Source organism: Budorcas taxicolor, chromosome 4 (assembly GCF_023091745.1).
Source record: "Budorcas taxicolor isolate Tak-1 chromosome 4, Takin1.1, whole genome shotgun sequence".
NCBI classification, from domain to species: Eukaryota; Metazoa; Chordata; class Mammalia; order Artiodactyla; family Bovidae; genus Budorcas; species Budorcas taxicolor.
In genome coordinates, this window is record NC_068913.1 from 83,135,729 (window position 1) to 83,162,250 (window position 26,522).

The 26,522-nt window shown below is 41.0% G+C and overlaps 1 protein-coding gene across 1 annotated transcript in view; it reads right to left on the reverse strand.

Moving 5' to 3' along the window:
* RALA (RAS like proto-oncogene A) overlaps positions 1-9,384 on the reverse strand; it is a 63,302-nt gene extending 53,918 nt beyond the window's left edge. The window contains exon 1 of the mRNA XM_052638756.1: positions 9,162-9,384. The gene's annotated coding sequence lies outside the window, so the exon portion shown is untranslated. The remainder of the gene's footprint in view (positions 1-9,161) is intronic.
* Between the last annotated feature and the right edge of the window lie 17,138 nt (positions 9,385-26,522).

A 26,522-nucleotide genomic window follows, 5' to 3' on the forward strand; every position in this document is an offset into this window, starting at 1 on the left:
GATTATAAAGAAGGCTGAGAGCTAAAGAACTGATGCTTTCGAGCTGTGGTGCTGGAAAAGGCTCTTGAGGGTCCCTTGGACACCAAGGAGATCAAACCAGTCAATCCTAAAGGAAATCAACCTTGAATACTCATTGGAAGGACTGATGCTGAAGCTGCAATACTTTAGCCACCTCATGCAAAGGGTCAACTCATTGGAAAAGACCCTGATGCTGGTAAAGATTGAAAGCAGGAGGAGAAGGGGATGACAGAGGATGAGATGGTCAGATGGCATCACTGACTTGATGGACATGAAGTTTAGCAAACTCTGGGAGGTGGTGAAGGACAGGGAAGCCTGGAGTGCTGCAGTCCATGGGTCGCAAAGAGTCAGACTCAACTTAGTGACTAAACAACAACCAACAGTGTGTAAGGATCCCCTTTTTTCCCGCATCCTTGCCAACACTTGTGGTTTCTTGCCTTTTTGATAAAAGTCATTCTAGCAGGTGTGAGGTGATATCTCACTGTGGTTTTGATTTGCATGTCGCTAGTAAATGGTGACACTGAACAACTTTTCATGGAGCACTCTCATTTTAAAATGCAAATGTAATGGGACTCACTGATATAGTTCACTGTGCATTTCAGAAAGAGGCAGAGATGAGGTATACTGTCATTTCTTTGGCTGATACAAAGATCAAATGAAATCACATACACAAAAGTGCTAAGTGTCAATTTAAAAAAATTTAGTCACTTAACACTTTGTACCTTTCTAGAACAGAAACACAGAATTAAATCTAGCATCCTATTTGATCACTCCTGTCTATAACTGGATTTCCTCAATTTTGTAGTCAACACTGTACAAACAATTCTTCAAAGCACTGTCAGTGTTCAATATGAATAATTCCCTTTCAGCACTCTAATTTGGGTATTCCGTCTTTCTACTTACTATACCACAATCTGTTAACAGTGTACTTTTAAACAATTTAAAGTTTTAATGGCTTAAATTCAGACACAGTAATGTAAGACAGGAATCCTGTAATGAATCAAAAGGACTGTTCACCTGGGAAGTTCAAACAAAAAGCACTGAATTAAACACTTTAAAAGTAAATTTATTAGTATATGAATTATACCACATAAAATTGACAAATTCATCATTTTAAAAAAAACCAGCCTCCCCATCCCCACCCCAATAAGCAAAGGACATAAAAAGACAGCTGACAGGATTAAAAAAAAAAAAATCAATGACTTATGAATGTGCAAAAAGTTCAAACAGCTGTAACCAAATACATATATATATATATAAAATATATATATACAAACTTTAACAAAACATACCAACAAGGGTGGGTTTAATGATCTGGGCCAAAGCAAAGGACAAGAAAAGACAGAGCAAATGGTCAAGCTTTATTTTATTCTGAGGGATCAAGAAAGCTCAGCAAATAAGAATAAATGAAGTAACAGATATAGAGAAGTATTTTAGCTGTAGTGTAGACACAGGAAACAGGGAGCTCTCAGAAACTGACAGCGTAGTCGTAAAGTTACCGACAGTCCAAGCACTAAGGGACTAGGGCTGGTGCCCCAGACACTTGGGATCTCAGAGGACAGGGAGTTTCTGTCACAGGAAAGTGTTTGAGGCAGAAAGATGAAGGAAGACGAAATGTCCTCACACTAAAATGATGGGGGAAGGGGAAATAAGGCAAAAAACAGAGAACAGAAAAGATCAGCCAACTGCAAGCCCAGATATCAGGGTAGCAGCATGTAGCAGAGGATGAGACCTGAGGGTCTTCAAGGCAGGAGAGCCCCCAACCACCACCTGCCCAAGGCTGAACTGTGGACTGAGGAGGCAACAAGACCCACAGAGAAAAAGGCAAGATAGATCCCAGGAAAAAGTGGAGACAGACAACTGGCCACAGACCAACAGTACTCACCTGGGGGGTGAGAGCTCCTCAACCTAGAAACCTACCAGCATTTCTGCGACAACGAAGATGGACTTACAGGTCACAGACTGGGATTGGAGGGGACTTCCAGGGAAGCACAAGGGACAAGAAATTAATAAATATCCCATCACCCTGCACTCCCGGGAAAGGAAATAGAATGACTGAAACAGGAAATGAGATGTGGACTGCAAGTTCACAAAATGGACCTAGACAATCTTGAAATTATAAGAATCTACAGAAAACATGATACTTGAACTTTCTGGGTGAAGTCGATAGCAGTGAAATGCACGTGTTCTCCAGAACACGGGAGACTGAGCACTGATGTGTGTCCACAGCTACCATGTGAATGGGATGTGCCCAGGGTGCCAGCATCTGATTCCACACCAACACACACCTGCAGCCAGAGGCCTAGGTCATTTACAAATGAGTTCTGGAGGCCAAATGGACCCTACAAACGTGCCCACAATCACCCCATATTTGTGTACCATGGGCCACCCCATGGATCAGTTCAGTTCAGTCGCTCAGTCGTGTCTGACTCTTTGTGACCCCATGAATCGCAGCACGCCAGGCCTCCCTGTTCATCACCATCTCCTGGAGTTCACTCAGACTCACGTCCATCGAGTCAGTGATGCCATCCAGCCATCTCATCCTCGGTCATCCCCTTCTTCTCCTGCCCTCAATCCCTCCCAGCATCAAAGTCTTTTCCAATGAGTCAACTCTTCTCATGAGGTGGCCAAAGTACTGGAGTTTCAGCTTCAGCATCATTCCTTCCAAAGAACACCCAGGGCTGATCTCCTTCAGAATGGACTGGTTGGATCTCCTTGCAGTCCAGGGGACTCTCAAGAGTCTTCTCCAACACCACAGTTCAAAAGCATCAATTCTTCGGCGCTCAGCCTTCTTCACAGTCCAACTCTCACATCCGTACATGACCACAGGAAAAACCATAGTTTTGACTAGACGGACCTTAGTCGGCAAAGTAATGTCTCTGCTTTCGAATATGCTATCTAGGTGGGTCATAACTTTTCTTCCAAGGAGTAAGCGTCTTTTAATTTCATGGGTAAACTCATCTAATTACAAGTCTGACTTGCCTTATTGACTAAGGGCTGTCCTTAAGCCAAAATCACATCAATACAAGGTGAGCCTAATTCATCTGCTAGGCACAGAAACCACTTAAAGACCATGAAAGCCTAGAAGGAAAGACAGATTTTCATAGACCTATGGCTGCTTTTAACCTGTGGCACCCATGACTCACTGAGTGAAGATTACAATGAGGTTCAGAAGAATTACATGGAGAGGCAGGAACAGAACTTAGGAATGGTTGTATGAACTGGGAAACTAAGGATCAGTACCTCACCTCGACTATCATTACACTTTGCTGCTGCCCACTAGGTAAGTCAAGCTTCCTGCCTCTTACATCTATCGACACTAGTATCACAGAAATAGTGAAGGACTGTAGTCATTGCAAGGAATTTCCATAGTTAAATTAATATCTAGTGTAATGTTTATCTTTGTACATGCACAGAGAAGATAATACAATAAAACAATCAGCATCTCTATCAAAGACACTCTTAACACCACTATTTAACATTGTTCTGGAGATAGTAATCAAAGCAATTAGATATGACAAAAAGAAATATAAACACTGGAAAAGAAAAGGATAAAACCTTTATTTACAGGTGACATAACTATATATCGCAAAGAGTCGGACACAACTGAGTTACTGAACAACAAGTAACTGTATATCTGGGCCAAAGAGAAGCAATGATAAAATACAATGGATAAGAAAATTCTGTTTATAATAGTAACAACAAAAGACAAAATATGTAGGAATAAACCTGAAATGTTCAAAACTTATGCAAAGTAAATATAAATCATTCTGCAGAGACAAAATAGTGGATTTAAGAAAATGAAAAGATTTCGCTTATTTAAGATTAAAGGTGTTCCAACATCATCAAGAGATCAGTCCTAAGTTAAATAGTAGGTTTAATGAGATCTCAATAAAAATAGTGAGCTTTTCAATGGACTTAGACAAACTGATGCTAGAGTTCAAATAAAAAAAAAAGACATGCAAGATTAGTAAAGAACATTGAAGGAGGGCAATAATGGGGAACTAGCCCTACCAGATATTGAATCATATACAAAGCCTTTATGATTAAAACAGTGTAGTACTTACTGGTACAGGAATAGCCAGACATACAAAAGAATGAAACACACCCAATTACATATGGAAATCGAGTACATGATAAAGGGAGCAAAGTTTTTTCTTAAAAGTAGCATTAGAACAAATGGAAAGTCATGTGGAAAAGATAAAATTAGACCCATTCCTTACATCAAAACAGAAATATACTCCAAATGGATCACACAACTGAATGCTCTCTATATTATAAATAAAACTGTATTAGTACTGAAGAAAGCATGGCTAAATTCCTCTCTAACCTGTGGGTAGCAAAAAGGCTCACTATGACTAAAAACCTAGATGCAATAAATTTAACATATTTTATTACACAGAAACAAAGTTTTGCAAGTCAAAAGAAAAAAAAACAAACATGTACCACTAGCAATGCCAAAAGATAACTGGGCAAAGTATCTGCAATATATGGCAAAGCTAAATGACTAATATTCTTAAATATAAAGAAGTTTTAAACTCTGAGGAGAAAAGACCAAAATTTATTTAGAAAGTGAGTAAATAATGTGAACAATTTTAAACATACAAAAAAATGGCCCTTAAACATATGAAAAAAATGTTCAATTCACTTGTAATATGAGAAATACAGATTAAAACTACACTGAGATACCATTTCTCATCTTTCAGATTAGCAGAAGCTGCAGTACTCATATACCACAGGTGGGAATTCAAAATACTACAATCCTACAAAGAAAAATTTGGCAAACTTAACAAATGTTACATATGCATTTACCCTGAAGATATGCTTTCAACAATGCAAAGAAACAAAGATTAGCATTATAACATCACCAGTAATTGAAAGATACTGGATATTACTTGCAGTCTAGTGTGTTAGTCTCTCAGTCCTGTCCACATCTTTGTGACCCAATGGACTGTAGCCCCTCAGGTTCCTCTGTCCTCGGAATTCTCCAGGCAAGAATACTGGAGTAGGTTGCCATTCCCTTCTCCGGGGGATCTTCCCAACCCCGGGATCAAGCCCTGGTCTCCTGCATTGCAGGCAGATTCTTTACCATCTGAGCCACCAGGAATAAGGATGTCATTAAGAACTGAGGAAGTTTGGGAACTTCTGACAAAGTCCTGTGTAGGCTTTTAAGAATGCATGGGTACCTGTAGTTATGAGGTTACTATAGACTGTGGTCAACAAAATTTATAATAGGTTACTGAAGGCACTGTCCATAGTAGTATAAGGTAGATTTTATGGCAGATCACAAGGGGAGTAACTAGCCCAGTCTTGAAAGTTGTTTTTTTGTGTGTTGTTTTGAGGGATGGAGTTGAGAGAAAAAAAATCGAATCAAGATACAATTTTTGGAGAGGTATAAGTTAAACTTATATGTGAAATTAAGGATAAAAGGAATTGGTATTTTTTTAATTAGCAAGAAGGAGGTGTGAAAGGGTTTTAAGCATGGGAATATCAAGAATGCTCTAACCCCCAAACCGTGGAGAAAAGACTGGGCAGGGAGCCCCCAGTCAGAGGCTGAAAGGCTGCTACAAAAATCCAGAATAGATCTAGATAGGGCAGCAGACCTAACGCATCTGAATCACTCAGTAGTGGGCAGCCTCATTTTCAGCGGATTACTATGCTAGCTTCTCAACTGCACAAGAAGGCAGAGATCCTGTGGTTTAGAAGACTACAATCATGATCTATTGAGAAACTGGGGATCTTTGCCCCACCTTCACAATGTATTTGGGGGTAGAAGTCATTTCATAATCTTGCTGTGTTTTATTCTCCAAGATGACATTGACAAACCCTGATATTTAGTTTCAATAAGTGAATTCTGCAATGAAACTGGATCCCAGACTTCAAAGAGATTATGTGTGTCAAGCATTATGTCTGTCTACTGAGTCTGATACAGGACTCTAGTTGTGGTGTATTTAAGAATACTAATATATTTTATGGAAGCCTGCTTTTTGGATCAGAGAGAATACCCGCTGATGTTGAGAAATTAAGTTTTCACCTGCAGATGTAATAAGTCAAAGATACAAATTCTTTTCTATAATTTATTCAAACATCTTTAAGAACTTGGAGCTTTAATTTAATTTTTTCTATATTGTAACCAAATCCTTATGAGCGCAATAAAGTAGTAAGAAAGATGTTTTAGAGCTAAAGAAAACAAAACGAATAACTGTTACTAATGGCGGCTGGAGTATAAGTTCTCGTATCTCCTTCGGTCCAAGAAAGAGCTAAAACACAAGATGTCAGGAAGGTCACTACAAACAAGCCTCCAATAGTCTTCTCAAATAGGGACTATTCCGCTACTTGAAAGGTAAAACGTAATCATCAAACACCAAAAGTTGAGTTCCTAATAATTTACTCTCCCAGGACACTTACATGAACAATGCCCAACCATTTTTTCATCATGGCACATGCAGAAGGGGATAATATGAAAGGTCATAAACAGAAGACTGGCTGCTGTCTGAAGCCACCTGGCCAGGGTCAGTGGTTACCCCAGGCCCCATTTGATGGCCAAGAATACTGAGGAGATCAGTATCTTTGCTTTCTTAAAGCTCAGCTAAATCAAAAATTGAATTTTTTTCTCAGTCTTTTAGGATTAATTGCAATAGCCAATGCTCTCAGCAATCATTACTTCAAAATCCAGATGACGTTACTCACTAGTGGCCCAGCTTCCAGCAATTAACTGCACTTAGCCTTAGTAAACTATGGAAAAGTTACCTCCTGTAGTGTGGAGATTAAAAATAATACAAGTAAAGTTCTTATCACAGTGCTTGGCAGGCAGTCAATGTAGGAGGACTGCTATTATCAAGAGGGTTGTTAAAATAAGGGAAATCTGACCTCTGTATAGTGGTTACATCACTGAGATAAGAAACTGCAAGCTTTGGTCTCCTTAGTGTCTAAAATGAAAAACTTCATAAAACAATGAAAACCATGAACCATCTCCTTAGTTCTTCAAAATCACAATCTTTTCCCCATGAATACTCACAGCCTCTTAATCCAATATTTTTAAAGTAACTGTCTTTGCAATCCATGTACACGTGCATATTACACTGGTACACACAGATACAAGAAGTGATACTGATAACATTTATTTCTGTTCTGCAGAAGCTAAGCTTGGAAAACCAGTGCAGGACCAGACATTGGGAGAGAAAAGAAGGTATCAGCGCTTTTTTATCTGAACCTCACTACAGTGAAAATAACCCAACCATCCACAGGCAAAAATTATCTCCCTGAACAAATGGTAGACAATATTCTTTCCTATAATTAGCCCCTTTTCCCTGAAAGCCCTGCAAAGAAAGTGTTGTATGAAGAATTACTTCAAAATAATTGATACAGATGACTGCACACTCAGCAGACACACTGGAGAACAGCATCTGGATCACTGAAAAATCGTGTGAAAGTGGCTAATTGGTAAGTCATGTCAAGGTCATAACAAGCGAACTTGTTATGTCAGACTTCATGCATCCACGGGAAAAAAAAAAAAGAGCCATTATAAGCAATTTTGTGATGTACCACACTATCCCAACAGTGGTAACTCCCAATTTTGTTTGATTAAGATAGGGTATGGTTACAAACTCCAAATACAATTTACTATCACCAGGAAATCCTGATAATCCTGGGCAAAAAAAGCTCAAGTGTAAACATTTCCGACTGAATACAAGTTATTATAATGCTCAATCACAACACCCCAAATATAATTTTAATCTTTCATGGTAGGATAGTTTAACCATGCTACAGAAGGGAAAGACAAAGCAAAATCTGCATGTGCCCCAAAACTGAAACAAAAACACAAACAAACAAAACACCTTAGCCCAACAAAATAAATGACTACTAGAAGGCTACTGTGAGATCACCTACACATTCATTCACTCGGTGAAGAATTGTGTGAATAACTTCTATATTCTGGGCACATGCCATGTAAGCACAGGGATGAGAAAGACATGACTCTGACCCTGAAGACATTCAAAAACTAAAAATAATGTTTTAAGAATCACAAGTCATTTTATAACATTGCATTAATAGAGACAAAAACGTAGGCTAGTAAGACACACTGAAATACACTAAGAGGAATAACTTTCCTTTAGTGGAAATGAGTTTACTAATGAAATGCGTTATTCAATATGTGGAGCATGATTAAAGTCGGAATTTATTTCCAGGACAAGAATTAACTCATGACACATATTTTATAACGATCTTCTCCCCGCCTCCCTGCTCCCGACACAATTCGTAAATTAGGTGCTTTTTAGCTTGACAGGTAGGGCGTGGTCCTGGAGTTCTCAAACAACGTCAACGACACTTGGATGAGCTCTCACAAGTCTGGACATTCAGGTTCCCAAGAAAAGGCCAGTCAACTCCCTGATTCTCCCTAAACCTTGAAACAACACTGCCACCTCTCTGCGCCGTCACCTCCGCCCACTTACACACACATACCCAGCCTGGAGCACACACATCACATCTTTCACTTTTGGAAAACCTTTAGAACGAACCACGGAGGAAACACCCCCTTGCTCAGAACACCCTTATCGCGTCCTCGTTTCAGAGGCTTGATTCCTGACTATTGGCTAAACCTGTGCAAGAGCCCAGGACCGGCTATTTAGTTCAGTGCGGACCATCTAATGACTTCAACCTGTAAAACCCGTTCCTTTAACTGGCACAAAACCCCACCAGAGATGTTTAAAAAGCAACTGCCCGCAAACAGACAAGGAGTGGAAGAAAGGGAAGGAGGGGAGAGGGCCGGAGTGAGGCGCGGGGACTGCGGCGTCGGGTCCCCCAGGTCGCGGGCACCGCCCAGGCGGGGACCTCGGCGCGGCGGGCTAGTGATGCAGGGTGACCTTCCGACGAGGCCAACTCAACGGGGTGCCGGGCTCGGGGGACCCCGCCGCAACCGCCCGCTCTCAGGAGGTGCACTAGCCCGCACAGCGGCGACCACGGCGCCCAGGATTCCAGCTCGGGCTCGTCCCGCAGCTGGTTCCCGGGCAGAACGCGGGAGGTGCAATCTCGGCGTCCGGGCCCTGCGTCTGGGCCTCGGATCGCCGCCGCCCAGACACACCCCCGCCGCCGCCCAGGCGGCCCCAACCCCTCCCGGGCCGGCCCGGGTGGGCACCGCTCACCTGCACGGCAAGCCGGTCAGCAGCCCCGTGGGCTCCGGAAGCCGCGGCTGAGCTGGCTCCAGCCGGACAGTGCTCCGCTCTTGCAGTCTAGGAGGCTCCGCGCCGGGAGCGGCAAAAGGAGGAGTCCGACAGGCGGCGGTGGAGCCTGGGCGGCAGGAGGAGGTGGAGGAGGACTCCGGGCGCTCCGCTCTCAGGAGATCCACCCTCCTCCTGGCCGCTCTGCAGCAGCTGCCGCCGATCACTTCCGGGGCGCTGGGGAGTGGGGCGGAGCCGGCTGGGAAGCAACTTCCTGTCTGCGAGCTGAGAGGAGGGTGGGGGGACGGGGCTGGAGAACAATGGCCGAAGGGCGCGGGCTCTCCTGTGTCCACTCTCTGAGTGTTGAGGGCAGGCTTCACGGCCTTTACGGCGGCTCCACCCCCGGCGCTCTGCGCTGGCGAGGTGAAGTCACCTCCCGGGGGTCCGGGAGTGGCCGCGGGCCTCGCTGAGTTTCCCGGATCTCGGCGCCACGACGTCCTTGTCTCTCTTCTGGGTACCAGGAGGGGGTTTTTGGAAGGAGGGGGAAGAGCGGAGGCCGCCATCTTGCTTCTAGAGGGCAGCCCCTTCTCCCGGGGCGTCCTAGGGTGGAGGCAACTTTTTTGTGAACGGGGTTTCCCGAGTGGAGCCGGCGACGTGGCTCGTCGAGGGCCGAATCCCGGGAGATGAGTCAGTCGCCTGCCTGGCTGGAGGGTCTGGTGGCCGCCCTGGGCTTCCTATTCTGCTGATCCGTAGAGAACTCGCATCGGCGAATAGTCTGGGATCCTTTCCTGGGATTCCCGAGCCTCCTACGACACTGCGGCTCTGATGTCTGGTGTGGCATTGAGATCAACCCTTAGCCTCATCGTGTAATTTGGGAACCTAAATTGGAAGTAGTTCCACTAAATCTTTTGCTTTATTTAATCCATCCACAGGTTCGAAATAAGATCGTTAGACTAACATCCGTTAGCAGCTACAGTCTTGTCTCTTGATACTTAACTCCCGTCTCCTCCAGCTCCCCACCCTCCAACTGAGTATCAACTCTGCGCTTACACAGTCCATTCAAAGGATGCCCAGTCTAATGAAAACAAATAGTTAAGGTTGTAAGTGTAGTATATCAAAATATAGAGAGAAAAGAATGGATGAGTTTATTGAAACTGCTTTAAGCTTTTAAAGTGGGGATTTTACAGCACCAGAAATGGGTGGAGATCCTGGCAAAAAAGGACGTGCAGCAAAGGAACAAATAGTATTGAAAAGTCTGAGTAGTAATTACAGTTCAAGCCTGGGCTGCTGAAGAAGATGAATCTGAAGTAGCAGACAGGAGCCAAACATGAACCGTCTTATGCTGTGCTGAGGCAATGAATAGAGGAATGACCTTGGACAGATTGATAATACATTAAGTTGGTGGATAGATAGCTGAGGGGAGGAGCAGAGCAAGCAGAGAGCTTGTAGACCAGGGGCCATTACAGAAATCAAGAGAAAAGAACCATAATGTGAGTGGGAGTGAACATCCAAAGATGAATTCCTAAAGTGCAGAATGCCAAATGAATTGGTTATGATAATTGATTCATGGGGGGCAGGTGCTTGCTGGGTAAAAGAATGGAAATGACTATAAGTGTGCCTTGTCCTGCTTTTGAGGGGAGGATAAAGGTGTATTTTACAAATAGGGAAGGATTGGGATGGGTAGGGTGCAGATAATAAATGCCATTTTGGACCTGGTGGATTTTAAGCGTGGATGGTGCCGTCTAATGGCAGTTGCTATATATATCTAGAGCTCTGGGTAGGATGTGGTATGAAGTAACAAACACCACAGGCTTGTATTACCACATTCAAGCCAACTGTGCAGTCTCACTTCATTGAGCACAGATTTAAAACCACTTCTCCTTCCAACTTTTTCTTGGGAAAAATGGTGAAATATTACATTTAAAAAATCCCCATTTGGTGATATATGCTTAATGGCCTTCTAAGGACAATAAAAGTTAGGCTTGTGCCAGTTGCTAAGTCGCTTCAGTCATGTCTGACTCTTTGTGATCCCACGGACTGTAGTCCACCAGGCTCCTCTGTCCATGGGAGTCTCCAGGCAAGACCACTGAAGTGGACATTTCCTTCTCCAGGGGATCTTTCTGACCCAGGAACAAACTCACATCTCCTGTGTCTCCTGCATTGCAGGCAGATTCTTTACCACTGAGCCATCTGAGAAGCCTATAAAAGTTAGGTTTGCAAAAGCTGAATATGACAATTATAGCTAGTATAGCATAGTATTTTTAAGAGTCTTTTTTTGATTTTTATTAAAAGCAGATGAGTATTTATTTGTTTGGCCCCGTGGTACACCATGGGGAATCATAGTTCCCTGACCAGGGATCAAACCTATATCCTCTGCTTTAGGAGTGCAGAGTCTTAACCACTGAACTGCCAGGGAAATCCCTATCTTTCTTACTTTAATTAAATTTTAAAAATTTAATAGTTGACAAGGCTTTAGTTAAACTGGCCATAGATGGAGGATTGAGGATGTTAGACTGCACAGATACCTGTTGAATGGAGAACTAGAAGGAGGATGACTCAGAAGAGTGAGCAATGGAAACACGATGAAAGACAACTTCAAGTTAGTCAGCCTGTCTCAGCTGCTTCTTGGTTGTTTACAGCTATGCTAACCTAGCTTAAAATAGTCAGAAATAGAATGGATCATTTTTGAGCAGAGGCTTCAGAAAGCCACAAATAGCAAAAGCCCTATAAATAATAGCTACAGCAACAAACCAAAGACTAATTATTAGTTATTCTATATTCCTGTATAACAGCATTTTTTAAATACACACAAAAATAAACTCTCACCTTTAGTTCTTAGATTATTCAAATATATTATTCTCAATTTTCCTGGAATAGAATTACATTTAGGTGTAGTAAACAACCATATAATGGGTAATATACTGAACTCTAAATGAGAACAATGATCTTGAGGTCCAAAGTTCTTTTCACCATATGACCCCAGCAAAGTCATTTAACCTCTCAGTGCCCTAGCTTCTTTGACTGTAAAATAGAGTTAATAATAACTTTCTACCAGTCTGCCTCTCAGAGATATTACAAGAAATAACATATATATTGCTTTAAAAGCTCTTTGAGGTACTTGGATGAAAGGGCATAATGGTAAGTATATGTTATTAATAATCAGCACTAATATCCAGTAGAATGCATGAGCATTTCAAAATTTGCTTCCTGAACAACTCAAAGAACATGAAGGATTCTGTTTTAAAATATACTTGGATTTCTTCTTGACTTGTTCATTTAATTTTTATTGTTTATAAACCTACCTTATTTATGAGGAAAAAAGGTAAGAAGTTTTAGTAACTATAATTCTTACATTTGCTTGTAGCTAATTATGCTTTTGGGAGAAGTGTAAGATAGGTATGTATGCTTTTGTCAGAATTACATTTTAGAATTAATGATCAGTTTACTGCAGTCATTTAACTGGAATTTTCTATTAAAGCATTACTCATATCCCCATAGAATAGTGATTTACATGTAGTTACATGTTTGAAGTATGAAGGTAAGTGCATAAATCTGTCATTTTCATCATTGTTTAATCAGAAATATATAATACATAGTCCTCTGAGGTCTTGTCCAGCATCTATCCCCAAAGTAGATGAAATTTTGCCTCTTAGATAGCTGCCCTCAATATTTCTCTTTTGAAAGGTGTATGTGTATATAAACATTCATTTAAATATATTCATGGCTATATAATGTGCATATTTATTTTTATATACCTGCTTATATATCAATTTATAAAAAATATATTAATGTACAATAAATATACATATAGTAATGACAAAAGCCATGTAGGTGTATTGGGAATAAAGTGAGAAAGTAGTTGGTTACTAGCAGTTTATCCCTACTGGTGGAAAAAGAACTCAAAATACATGTTTTATTATTAGTAGAGTTGTAAATATTATCTGTAATACCCATGGTATATTAACATTTGTATTTCGTTTTGTTTTCATAACAACTTTGTAAGACATGCATTGTTTAAAAAAAAAACACAGGCTCAAAGGGTTTGAAGATTTGCCTAAGAGCTGAAAGACTCGCTACAAATTGTCAAGTAGCCAAGTCAAACTCAATCTCTTATCCTGAGACTCTCAAATTAGCCTTCTTTCTAGGACTTCATAGATTGCTACCAGCTTGATATGGCAGTTATTTGCATTTCTGGCTTATGATTGATTGCCTGTTAGAATCTCAGAAATCCAGCCAAATTTAAATTTTTTAAACTTAAACTGCTATTCTTATGTTTATAGAGATGCCTTTACCACCTTGAAGACATACATTTTGTTATATTCATCTTCATGGTGTCAGGCGTAAGTAATCAAAATATTTTAGGGATAAGAATAAAAAGTATATTGTGATGATAAGTTGAATAGGAAAAATAAGTGATCACCTTAGAAACTTAGGTGTGTGTGTCCATTTTCAGCACATTTAGGTAAAATTTTGTTTTGATTTTTTAGCTTAAGTTTATGAGACTCATAAGTTTATGAGACTGTTTCCTGCTTCACTTTTACTGACATTAGGCCTAAAGGGGTAGATTTACATAGGTGCCATGACAGTTGCCTGTGTAATGTTTCTGCCCTAATGTTGTGGCCACTCTAGTGAGAATGCATAAAGAATGGAGGTCTGACATTTAGACTTCATAATCCTGCCCTTCATTCCCACTTTTGTGCACCACGTATTTCCATACTTGTTCTGTAGGGATTAAAGGCTAAGACCACTAGATCAATGGTTCCCAAGTGTGACTGCTAACTTCAGAACCACCTGTACAGACAGTCCCTGATTTTATGATGGTGTGAAAGCAATACATGTTCAGTGGAAACCATACTTGGAGTTTCGAAGTTTGAACTTTTCCTGGGCTAGCCATATGGGCACAACACTGTCTGTCATGAGGCAGCTTCCAGTCAGCTGCGAGAACACAAGGGTAAATAACTGCTTTATCTCCAACCATCCTGTGCCCAGACAACCATTCAGTTTTTCATCTTGACTACAGTGTCAATAAATTACATGAAATTTATAAAATAGATTTATTATAAAATAGGTATTCATGTTAGCTGATTTTTCCCAACTGTGGGCTAATGTAAGTGTTCTGAGCACAATTAACTGACTAAGCTCAGTTATGATGTTCAATAGGTTAGATTTTTGACTTATGTTATTTTCAATTTATGATGGATTTATTGAGATATAACCCCATCATAAGTTGAGGAAGATATGTTTAGCTTTAAAGGAAATTCAGATTCTTGAGTCCCAGTCTAAACAAAGTAAGTCTTGGGTAAAACCTTATATGTATATTATATAAATTTAAATATATAACAAATATAAATAGTTCTGTTTATAGCTATAACACCTCCTTCAAATTCTAATCAGTTAGGTTTGGGAAGTTCTGGTTTACTCACTTACCCAATGTCACCCAGAACCCTAAACAGAGCCAGAAATGGACTCAAATTTTATGAATCTGAGTTAAGCACTTATCAGTGGACTTTTGCTGTCCTTTCACTGACTAAGTATGATGGGGTGGAATGGAGAAGTGAAGGAAAAAATAGCAATTTCAGTTTAAAATTTTTTTCTACCATATTCTGCTGCATGGTTTTTGGATTAAATGAGTTAATATCTATAGAGTACTTAGAACAGTATCTGGCACATGTCTAGTACATGTAGGTGAAATGTTAAATGAGTAGGTTAAATGTTAAATGAATGCTGTTGTGTAGAGCATTTACTTTGCTCAGGGTTAATAAGGTAAAATTGAATTAGATATAAACATTTTCTATGTAGGAAAAAAATGTGTATAAATAACAGTGGCATCTTCAGCTTTTGTGTATGTGTGTTTTGGAAGCCCTGAATTTGTATAGCTGAAAATACCTCTAAACTGCTTCTTTTCATCTTTTTTGACACATTAAGAGAAATGTTAGGAATTATTAAATGAAGTTTTGGATTTGTAGCTGTATAGTATTTTTATATTCTTTTATTTAAGATGTAATTACAGTTAAAGTGCATTGGATGATGTATTTTGGGCTTCCCTGGTGGCTCAGACGGTAAAGATTCTACCTGCAATGCGGGAGACCTGGGTTGGACAGATCCCCTGGAGCAGGGCATGGCAACCACTTTAGTATTCTTGCCTGGAGAATCCCCAAGGCCAGAGGAGCCTGGTGGGATACAGTCCATGGGGTTGCAAAGACTCGGACACAACTAAGTGACTAAGCACAGCACAGCATGATGTATTTTATACTGTCCTTCTATCACTGAATTAGCTCTAAAATTGATTTTTACTATTGTGAAATCAAATATTCATTTTTTAGAAGCCATTGTCTGCTTGGATTGATCTTGCAAATGAAATATTTCCCTTGAATTAGGGAATAGATACGCTTGGTTCTATTTAATGTCTGTCCTTCTCTTCAGGTTTCTTTCATAATCTTTCAACCTTGAATAAGGTTTTATACTTTTTAACTATAAATAAAACTGTGCATTTTTCTCACCAGTAAATGAAGAATCTATTTTGATATTTTAAAGAGCTCTTGATTACATTTTGACAAAGTCTGTGAAAATATACCTCTGGTCAGGATCTATCATTGTGAAAATTAATACCCATTTTAGTTTTGTTCAGTTTTATAAGTTGTATTATTTTTCAGAAGAATCACTGCATACCTAGCATCAATATCTAGTGAAAGTGGAAGTGTGAGTTGCTCAGTTGTGTCCAACTCTGTGACCCCATGAACTGTAGCCCACCAGGCTCCTTTGTCCGTGGAATTCTCCAGCCAAGAATACTGGAATGGGTTGCTATTCCCTTGTCTAGGGGGGTCTTCCTGACCCAGGGATCAAACCCGGGTCTCCTGCATTGTAGGCAGATTCTTTGTCATCTGAGCCACAATTCTTGGGCTTCAGTGGCTTCTATTAATATATTCTTGTGTGTCTGTGTGTGTATGGGTGTGCAGGTGGGTTTGTGGGTTTACAAATACACAGAATACCTTCATATCTTCCTGTAGAATACAAATCTAGTCTTTAATATACTTCATTAAAATGAATTATTGTATCATAAACAAATTGATTTGTCCTAGAAAAGGGTAAAGGTGGGGATAGACTAGAACAAAAAGGTATTTATAAAATCAGGATGAATCTGGTAGGTAGCAAGGATTATACCAGAAGATACAGATCTAAGAAACCAAAAGAAAGAATTAGATGCCATCCATTGGGAAGCAACTGACTATTTAAGTCCAGAGTCAGCCAAGGAAAGGGAATTAGATTGCCATTTATTGAATATTTGTTATATTTCAAACATTGTCCCAGGCACCTTACAAAAGAAGGGATGTCTGGCTATGTCCCATGAATCTGGATGGTTTGAGTCTTGGGGAATCAGAGAAAGAGGCATAAATCTCTTTCCTGGTTTTACACTGAGAATGAATTACACTATGCAAGTCAGTCCTTCTGGAGAGGTTTGTGGGGTACATATTATGGTCAAGACACAAATCTCCTGAGTGTTCTTATTTTTGCCACATTCTCCTTTCTTTGTTTTCTTTCTTTTTCTCCATTTAGAAAATCACCCATTAAACTTCCTCTACTTCCCATTCCATCTATTCTTCACTTCCTGTCTCTCCATCTTTACCTCTTCTCTCAAGTCATTTGTTCAAGGACTTTGCTACATGTATCATCCCAATTTTTAACTTACCTAGACTACTGCGCTAGATATTTTATAGGCATTCAAGAGATTATTGGCTATGGAAATATTTTAGAATGATAAGCAAATGGCATTTCACTTATATCTTGGCATCTTAGTTAAGTGAAAAACTGTATATCTTTATACTCTTAAAACAATAGGCATTTTTGTTGACTTCAGGATTATTCCATAGTTTCATTAATTTTCTGAGAGACAGAAAAAAATCAAGGGAGGATGAATAGATACTATGATCTTTGGGTTTGGCCTGAAGGTTATTAAGGATTTCAATGAAAATGGAATCCGTGCAGAGGAAAGGCCCAAAACAAAACAGATGAATTAGTTTCCTAATGCTGCTGTGACAAGTTATCATAAACTTAGTGGCTTAAAACAACACACGCTTATAATCTTACAGTTCTGCAGGTCAGAAATCCTACCCAGTGTTCACTGGACTACAGTCCAGCTGTTGGCTAGGTACATTCTAGAGTCTGCTTGTTTTCCTTGGCTCATGGCTTCCTTCACCCTCAAAACCAGGAGCATCATGTGCCTACCATCTCTCTGCTTCTCACAATCCTTTCTTCCAGTTCTAAGGACTCTGGTGATTACATTGAGCCCATCTGGATAATCAAGGATAGCTTCTCTACCTTAAAATCAGCTGATTAATTCCATCTGGGACCTTAATGTCCCTTTGCTATGTAACCTAACCTAATCAGAGATTCCAGGGATTAGAACATAGACATCTTTGGGGAGATGGGTATTATTGTTTTTTTATGTATTTACTTATTTTGGTGGCTCAGGCAATAAGGAATCTGCCTGCAATGCAGGAAACCCAGGTTTGATACTTGGGAAGGGAAGACGCTCTGGAGAAGGAAATGGCAACCCACTCCAGTATTCTCGCCTGGAGAAATCCATGGACAGAACCTGGCGGGCTACATTTCATGGGGTCCCAAAGAGTCAGACATGACTGAGCAACTAACACTTTCACAGTTGACTTAGAGAGAGGGGTGTTATTCCATCTACAACAAAGGAGAGGATCCAGGCAGTCCTAAAAAAAAGGGACAAATTATGGCTTTAAGTAAATGTCATACTTTGGAGGAATAGATGGCAACAAAGAAGTGCTAAAGACAGGATAGTTCATGACATTGGAAATAACATTTTCATAGATTGGAGGAAAGAACTTGGATATGTCATGTAATTGTTACAGAAAACAACACAAAGGCAATTTGTACTGGCATAAAATATTAAAATTTCAGGAAAGAGTTCAAAGTGTACCACTTATCTCTTGAAAGACTCAAAATAATCACCGTAGGCAACTTTATGCAAGTCATTCAAACAAGAAAGCCTGTTTCTCTGAAGTTTAATAAAAATTACAAAAAAGATTTTACTCCACAATTACACAATTTGATGAATTTTGTACTGTAAATTGCTAAACAATTTTCTATGTCTTCTTATAACTCCTAGATAATGTACTCTTGGAGCTTAATATTTTAGTTCTATTTTGATATTATGTCTGAGATCTTCTAGTTTGCCTCTAAACCTAGAGAGAAAATCCTGGGCATGTCTTTCGGTATGCACAAACACAGCAACTGGGGTGTTCTTTTTCCCACCATCTACCCCAACTGAAATGGACTGGAATGGGTGAATTTAACTCAGATGACCATTATATCTACTACTGCAGGCAGGAATCCCTCAGAAGAAATGGAGTAGCCATCATGGTCAATAAAAGAGTCCGAAATGCAGTACTTGGATGCTATCTCAAAAACAACAGAATGATCTCTGTTCATCTCCAAGGCAAACTATTCAATATCACAGTTATCCAAGTCTATGCCCCAACCAGTAACGCTGAAGAAGCTGAAGTTGAATGGATTTATGAAGACCTACAAGACCTTTCAGAACCTACACCCCAAAAAGATGTCCTTTTCATTATAGGGGACTGGAATCCAAAAGTAGGAAGTCAAGAAACACCTGGAGTAACAGGCAAATTTGGCCTTGGAATGCGGAATGAAGCAGGGCAAAGACTAATAGAGTTTTGCCAAGAAAATGCGCTGGTCATAGCAAACACCCTCTTCCAACAACACAAGACAAGACTCTACACATGGACATCACCAGATGGTCAACACTGAAATCAGATTGATTATATTCTATGCAGCCAAAGATGGAGAAGCTCTATACAGTCAACAAAAACAAGACCAGGAACTGACTGTGGCTCAGATCATGAACTCCTTATTACCAAATTCAGATTTAAATTGAAGAAAGTAGGGAAAACCGCTAGACCATTCAGGTATGACCTAAATCAAATCCCTTATGATTATACAGTGGAAGTGAAAAATAGATTTAAGGGACTAGATCTGATAGGTAGAGTGCCTGATGAACTATGGAATGAGGTTCGTGACATTGTACAGGAGACAGGGATCAAGACCATCCCCATGGAAAAGAAATGCAAAAAAGCAAAATGGCTGTCTGGGGAGGCCTTACAAATAGCTGTGAAAAGAAGAGAAGTGAAAAGCAAAGGAGAAAAGGAAAGATATAAGCATCTGAATGCAGAGTTCCAAAGAATAGCAAGAAGAGATAAGAAAGCCTTCCTCAGTGATCAATGCAAAGAAATAGAGGAAAACAACAGAATGGGAAAGACTAGAGATCTCTTCAAGAAAATTAGAGATACCAAGGGAACATTTCATGCAAAGATGGGCTCGATAAAGGACAGAAATGGTATGGACCTAACAGAAGCAGAAGATATTAAGAAGAGGTGGCAAGAATACACAGAAGAACTGTACAAAAAAGATCTTCACGACCCAGATAATCATGATAGTGTGATCACTAATCTAGAGGCAGACATCCTGGAATGTGAAGTCAAGTGGGCCTTAGAAAGCATCACTACGAACAAAGCTAGTGGAGGTGATGGAATTCCAGCTGAGCTACTTCAAATCCTGAAAGATGATGCTGTGAAAGTGCTGCACTCAATATGCCAGCAAATTTGGAAAACTCAGCCTTGGCCACAGGACTGGAAAAGGTCAGTTTTCATTCCAATCCCAAAGAAAGGCAATGCCAAAGAATGCTCAAACTACCGCACAATTGCACTCATCTCACACGCTAGTAAAGTAATGCTCAAAATTCTCCAAGCCAGGCTTCAGCAATACGTGAACCGTGAACTTCCAGATGTTCAAGCTGGTTTTAGAAAAGGCAGAGGAACCAGAGATCAAATTGCCAACATCCGCTGGATCATGGAAAAAGCAAGAGAGTTCCAGAAAAACATCTATTTCTGCTTTATTGACTATGCCAAAGCCTTTGACTGTGTGGATCCCAATAAACTGTGGAAAATTCTTCAAGAGATGGGAATACCAGACCACCTGACCTGCCTCTTGAGAAATCTGTTTGCAGGCCAGGAAGCAACAGTTAGAACTGGACATGGAGCAACAGACTGGTTCCAAATAGGGAAAGGAGTACGTCAAGGCTGTATATTGTCACCCTGCTTATTTAACTTCTGTGCAGAGTACATCATGAGAAATGCTGGACTGGAAGAAACACAAACTGGAATCAAGATTGCCAGGAGAAATATCAATAACCTCAGATATGCAGACAACACCACCCTCATGGCAGAAAGTGAAGAGGAACTAAAAAGCCTCTTGATGAAACTGAAAGAGGAGAGTGAAAAAGTTGGCTTAAAGCTCAACATTCAGAAAACGAAGATCATGGCATCCGGTCTCATCACTCCATGGGAAATAGATGGGGAAACAGTGGAGACAGTGTCAGACTTTATTTTTGGGGGCTCCAAAATCACTGCAGATGGTGATTGTAGCCATGAAATGAAAAGATGCTTACTCCTTGGAAGAAAAGTTATGATCAACCTAGATAGTATATTCAAAAGCAGAGACACTACTTTGCCGACTAAGGTCCATCTAGTCAAGGCCTTGGTTTTTCCTGTGGTCATGTATGGATGTGAGAGTTGGACTGTGAAGGCAGAGCGCCGAAGAATTGATGCTTTTGACCTGTGGTGTTGGAGAAGACTCTTGAGCATCCCTTGGACTGCAAGGAGATCCAACCAGTCCATTCTGAAGGAGATCAGCCCTGGGATTTCTTTGGAAGGAATCATGCTAAAGCTGAAATTCCAGTAGTGTGGCCACCTCATGTGAAGAGTTGACTCATTGGAAAAGACTCTGATGCTGCGAGGGATTGGGGGCAGGAGGAGAAGGGGACGACAGAGGATGAGATGGCTGGATGGCATCACTGACTTGATGGATGTGAGTCTGAGTGAACTCTGGGTGTTGGTGATGGACAGGGAGGCCTGGCGTGCTGTGATTCATGGGGTCGCAAAGAGTTGGATACGACTGAGCGACTGAAATGAACTGAGCTGAACTGAACCTTCATGCTCAGAAAAAGCCACGAGGGTGGAGATTTATGTAGCATAGAACAGTTTCACTTTTTCCTATCATTCTTGCTGGGCCACAAAATTATCATTATCAGACAGAGTGAGATTAAAAGTGTCCGTTCCTTTAGAATTTGCCTGAGGTTTTCTAATGTGAAAAACCTAACTATAGGTGGAATGTAATACACTAGCGTTCTTTTAGTTGCTGCTGCTGCTAAGTTGCTTCAGTCGTGTCCGACTCTGTGTGACCCCATAGACAGCAACCCAACAGGCTCCTCTGTCCCTGAGATTCTCCAGCCATTTCCTTCTCCAATGCATGAAAGTGAAAAGTGAAAGTGAAGTCGCTCAGTTGTGTCCAACTCTTGGCAAACCCATGGACTGCAGCCCACCAGGCTCCTCTGTCCATGGGATTCTCCAGGCAAGAGTACTGGAGGGGGTTGCCATTGCCTTCTCCCTTTTAGTCGCTAAAAACCTATTAAATGAAAAAGAAAGTCTAAATCTTTAGTTTCTGTGTATTTTTGAAACAGCAATTTAAAAACTACAATCTATAGCTCTCCTCTCTTCTGTTTCTGACTCATTGTGCTTATATTTTCTTTCTTCTGAGCACAAAAAATCTAGATGTCTCAAAGAAATATATATGGAAGAAATAAATTAATATCATAATGGAATTTTAAAGTTGTAGGAGACTTTGGAAGTGGTCTAAACCAGAGAATTTCTTTAAAAATGGTTTTACTATAATCCATGGTGTGTGTGTTGTGTCATAAGTCACTTCAGTTGCATCTGACTCTTTGTGACCCTATGGACTGTAGCCCACCAGGCTTGCTGCCCATGGCACTCTCCAGGCAAGAATACTGGGAGTGGGTTGCCATTTCCTCCTCCAGGGAACCATCCTGACCTGGGGATTGAACCCATGTCTCCTGTGTCTCCTTCACTTCAGGCTGATTCTTTACCACTGAGCCATCAGGGAAGCCCATGATCTGTGGAAGAAGGGCAAAGGTCCTGAAGCCCACCAGTTTCCATTTTCTAATGAAAAGAGATCAGTGCTGGTAAAAGCATCCATAGAAACTGAAGTAGAACCAGTTTCTAGTCATCCTCAAACCAGCTAGTAAAAAGGATAATCTACAGAACGAATCACTCACCTATGAGAACTGAAGACAGGTGTTGCTTTCTGGGGACCCATGGGAGCCAATGGTGCAGTTCCAGTCAAAGTCCAAAGTACCAAAAGAGCTAATGATGCAAGTTCAGTCTGAAAGCCAGCAGAGCAGAGACTCAAGAAGAGCCAGTGTCTCAGTTTGACTCTGAAAGCAGGAAAAGGGCTGATGTCTCAGCTCAAAGGCAGTCAGGCAGGAGGAGTTCTCTCTGATTTGCAGGAGCATCAGCCTTTTAATTCTATTTAGATCTTCATCTGACTGGATGAGAGCCATCCACTTTAGGGAGGGCAATCTGCTTTACTCAGTCTATTGATTGGAAAGTTCATCTCATCCAAAAACTCTCACAGTTACACTCAGAATAATGTTTGACTAAGCATTATGGCACCTCACGGTCCAGTCAAGATACCACATAAAATTAACCATCACAGCCCAGGAAGCAGGGTGACAACTCGCAGTAGGCTGCAAATCATGCTTACAGAGTCATTTTCACCTGGTCTGGTTTCCCAACAAAACAAGAATCTCAACGTCGTTGCTGGATGGCATGTTACATTGACCTGAAGAATGTCTCACTGTAATTTCAATTTGTCATACTTCTGGAACTACTCAGAATAAGTGTGTACTCTGTTCCATAGTATAGTCTATACTAGCCTTTCTGACCCCTGTTATATTCTCCCAAGTGATTTTTTTTCCAAGTTAAATATTCCCAGCTTATTCTTCTAATCTGTTATATGATTTCTCTGACACACTGCCATTTTCTCAGTTTTCATAAAACGTGATGCCTTAACCTGAACACATTATTCTAAATGTGTTCTAACTCCTTTATACTGAAAAATAAAACAACTTTGAGTCCCCGCTTACATTCTTCCCATAAAAGGAATTTTTTGTTGAGAGGATCACTGAAACCATTATTTTTGACTATAATACTAATAATGAAACTAGCCTTAATACAAGTTGTCCAAGTAGTTTACATAAATGAGCCGCAAACACACACACACACACACACACACACACACATATGTGAATCTCTTGACTGAAATACATATACATCACATTTCCTGCAATGTATCACTTTTCTTGAGACTCAAGAGTCAGTGGAGGTCACACTGAATACCTAATCATCCTGACTTTCTTAGGTATCTACCCATCTCTTGTGAGTCAGGTGAAGGCGACTCATTCCTAGCACAGGAGTAAATCTGGATTGGTCTAAGCCAATTAGGGTGTTTCCAAATGGGCGCAATCCCCCTTCCAAGCAGATTGGTTTAATGGCAGGCATGTGATACAGTTCTGGCCAATTAGACACATAGGAAAATTGGCTGGAGTTGCTTCTTAGAAAAATTTTCTCATTCATAAACAGAAGATCCCAAGAAATGGCCTCTTTCCTGCCTCTGGATGTTATAACTGGATGTATTGCCAGGCTATAGCCATTTTACTATCAGCTGAAAATGTCAGAGTGAAGAAAGATATCGAAGGAAATGGAGTCCTTGAGACCACCACAGCCCCCCTCTAAAATTTTCTGCCCTTACTCTGTGAAAAAAGAAAGTGAAAGTGAAAGTTGCTCAGTTGTGTCGGACTCTTTGTGACCCCATGAACTATATAGTCCATGGAGTTCTCTAGGCCAGAATACTGGAGTCGGTAGCCTTTCCCTTCTCCAAGGAATCTTCCAAACCTAGGGATGAAACCCAGGTCTCCCACATTACTGGCAGATTCTTTACCAGTTGAGCCACAAGAGAATCCCACCCTTTCTCTGTACTTCCAATCATACGAGACAATGAATTCTCTTATTGTTTAAGTCAAACTAAACCAGGGTTTTATGTTGCTGCAGTTGCTAAGTCGAGTCAGTCGTGTCCAACTCTGTGTGACCCCATAGACTGCAGCTCACGAGGCTCCCTCGTCCCTGGGATTCTCCAGGCAAGAAGACTGGAGTGGGTTGCCATTTCCTTCTCCAATGCATGAAAGTGAAAAGTGAAAGTGAAGTCGCTCAGTTGTGTCCGACTCTTCACGACCCCATGGACTGCAGCCCACCAGGCTCCTCTGTCCATGAGAGTTTCCAGGCAACAGTACTGGAGTGGGTTGCCATTGCCTTCTCTGAGGGTTTTTTTGTTATTTGCAGCTAAGTTCAGTTCAGTTCAGTCACTCAGTCCTGTCCAACTCTTGGCGACCCCATGAATCGCAGCACGCCAGGCCTCCCTGTCCATCACCAACACCCAGAGTTCACTCAGACTCACGTCCATCAAGTCAGTGATGCCATCCAGCCATCTCATCCTCTGTCGTCCCCTTCTCCTCCTGCCCCCAATCCCTCCCAGCATCAAAGTCTGCTCCAGTGAGTCAACTCTTCGCATGAGGTGGCCAAAGTACTGGAATTTCGGCTTTAGCATGATTCCTTCCAAAGAAATCCCAGGGCTGATCTCCTTCAGAATGGACTGGTTGGATCTCCTTGCAGTCCAAGGGACTCTCAAGAGTCTTCTCCAACACCACAGGTCAAAAGCATCAATTCTTCGGCGCTCAGCCTTCTTCACAGTCCAACTCTCACATCCATACATGACTACTGGAAAAACCATAGCCTTGACTAGACGGACCTTAGTTGGCAAAGTAATGTCTCTGCTTTTCAATATGCTATCTAGGTTGGTCATAACTTTTCTTCCAAGGAGTAAGCGTCTTTTCATTTCATGGCTGCAATCACCATCTGCAGTGATTTTGGAGCCCCCAAAAACAAAGTCTGACACTGTTTCCACTGTTTCCCTATTTCCCATGGAGTGATGGGACCAGATGCCATGATCTTCGTTTTCTGAATGTTGAGCTTTAAGCCAACTTTTTCACTCTCCTCTTTCAGTTTCATCAAGAGGCTTTTTAGTTCCTCTTCACTTTCTGCCATAAGGGTGGTGTCATCTGCATATCTGAGGTTATTGATATTTCTCCCGGCAATCTTGATTCCAGTTTGTGTCTCTTCCAGTCCAGCATTTCTCATGATGTACTCTGCACAGAAGTTAAATAAGCAGGGTGACAATATACAGCCTTGACGTACTCCTTTCCCTATTTGGAACCAGTCTGTTGCTCCATGTCCAGTTCTAACTGTTGCTTCCTGGCCTGCAAACAGATTTCTCAAGAGGCAGGTCAGGTGGTCTGGTATTCCCATCTCTTGAAGAATTTTCCACAGTTTATTGGGATCCACACAGTCAAAGGCTTTGGCATAGTCAATAAAGCAGAAATAGATGTTTTTCTGGAACTCTCTTGCTTTTTCCATGATCCAGCGGATGTTGGCAATTTGATCTCTGGTTCCTCTGCCTTTTCTAAAACCAGCTTGAACATCTGGAAGTTCACGGTTCACGTATTGCTGAAGTCTGGATTGGAAAATTTTGAGCATTATTTTACTAGCGTGTGAGATGAGTGCAACTGTTCGGTAGTTTGAGCATTCTTTGGCATTGCCTTTCTTTGGGACTGGAATGAAAACTGACCTTTTCCAGTCCTGTGGCCAAGGCTGAGTTTTCCAAATTTGCTGGCGTATTGAATGCAGCACTTTCACAGCATCATCTTTCAGGATTTGAAGTAGCTCAGGTGGAATTCCATCACCTCCACTAGCTTTGTTCGTAGTGATGCTTTCTAAGGCCCACTTGACTTCACATTCCAGGATGTCTTGCTCTAGACGAGTGGTGGTTATCCGGCGGTTCTTCCGATGGCCTCCGATCAGCAGCCAAAGTCATCTTAATTTACATATTCTGTCCCTGAACACTCCAAAAACTGAGTTAACCGTTGACTCACAGTTGGTGGGAAATCCAATATTCTCCCAGTGTCTCTTTGAATTTCCTCAGGCTGACATTCTCCAGGTCCACTGTTTTGATTCTAGTGAATGCTTGCTGTCTCATCTCATCTCTTTTCACGTCCTTTGGTAAAGTGTTTTCTTATGCAGCCATGAAACATGACTTCTTTTCTTCAATATTAAAATAAAATCCACTCGCATAAGACACATAAAGTTGTGTGTATGTGTGTGTGCATGTTCCAAACTTTACTGAAGGTTTAGGGTAAGGGAATAGGGTTTACATTACTCCAGTAAAACATCTTAACGTGGATTATTAGACATTCTTGTTTTAAACATTCTCAACAATTCTACTGGAATATTTTACTGGTTGCCTTCCATAGTCACTGGTCTCTGGTTTCATTCTTCA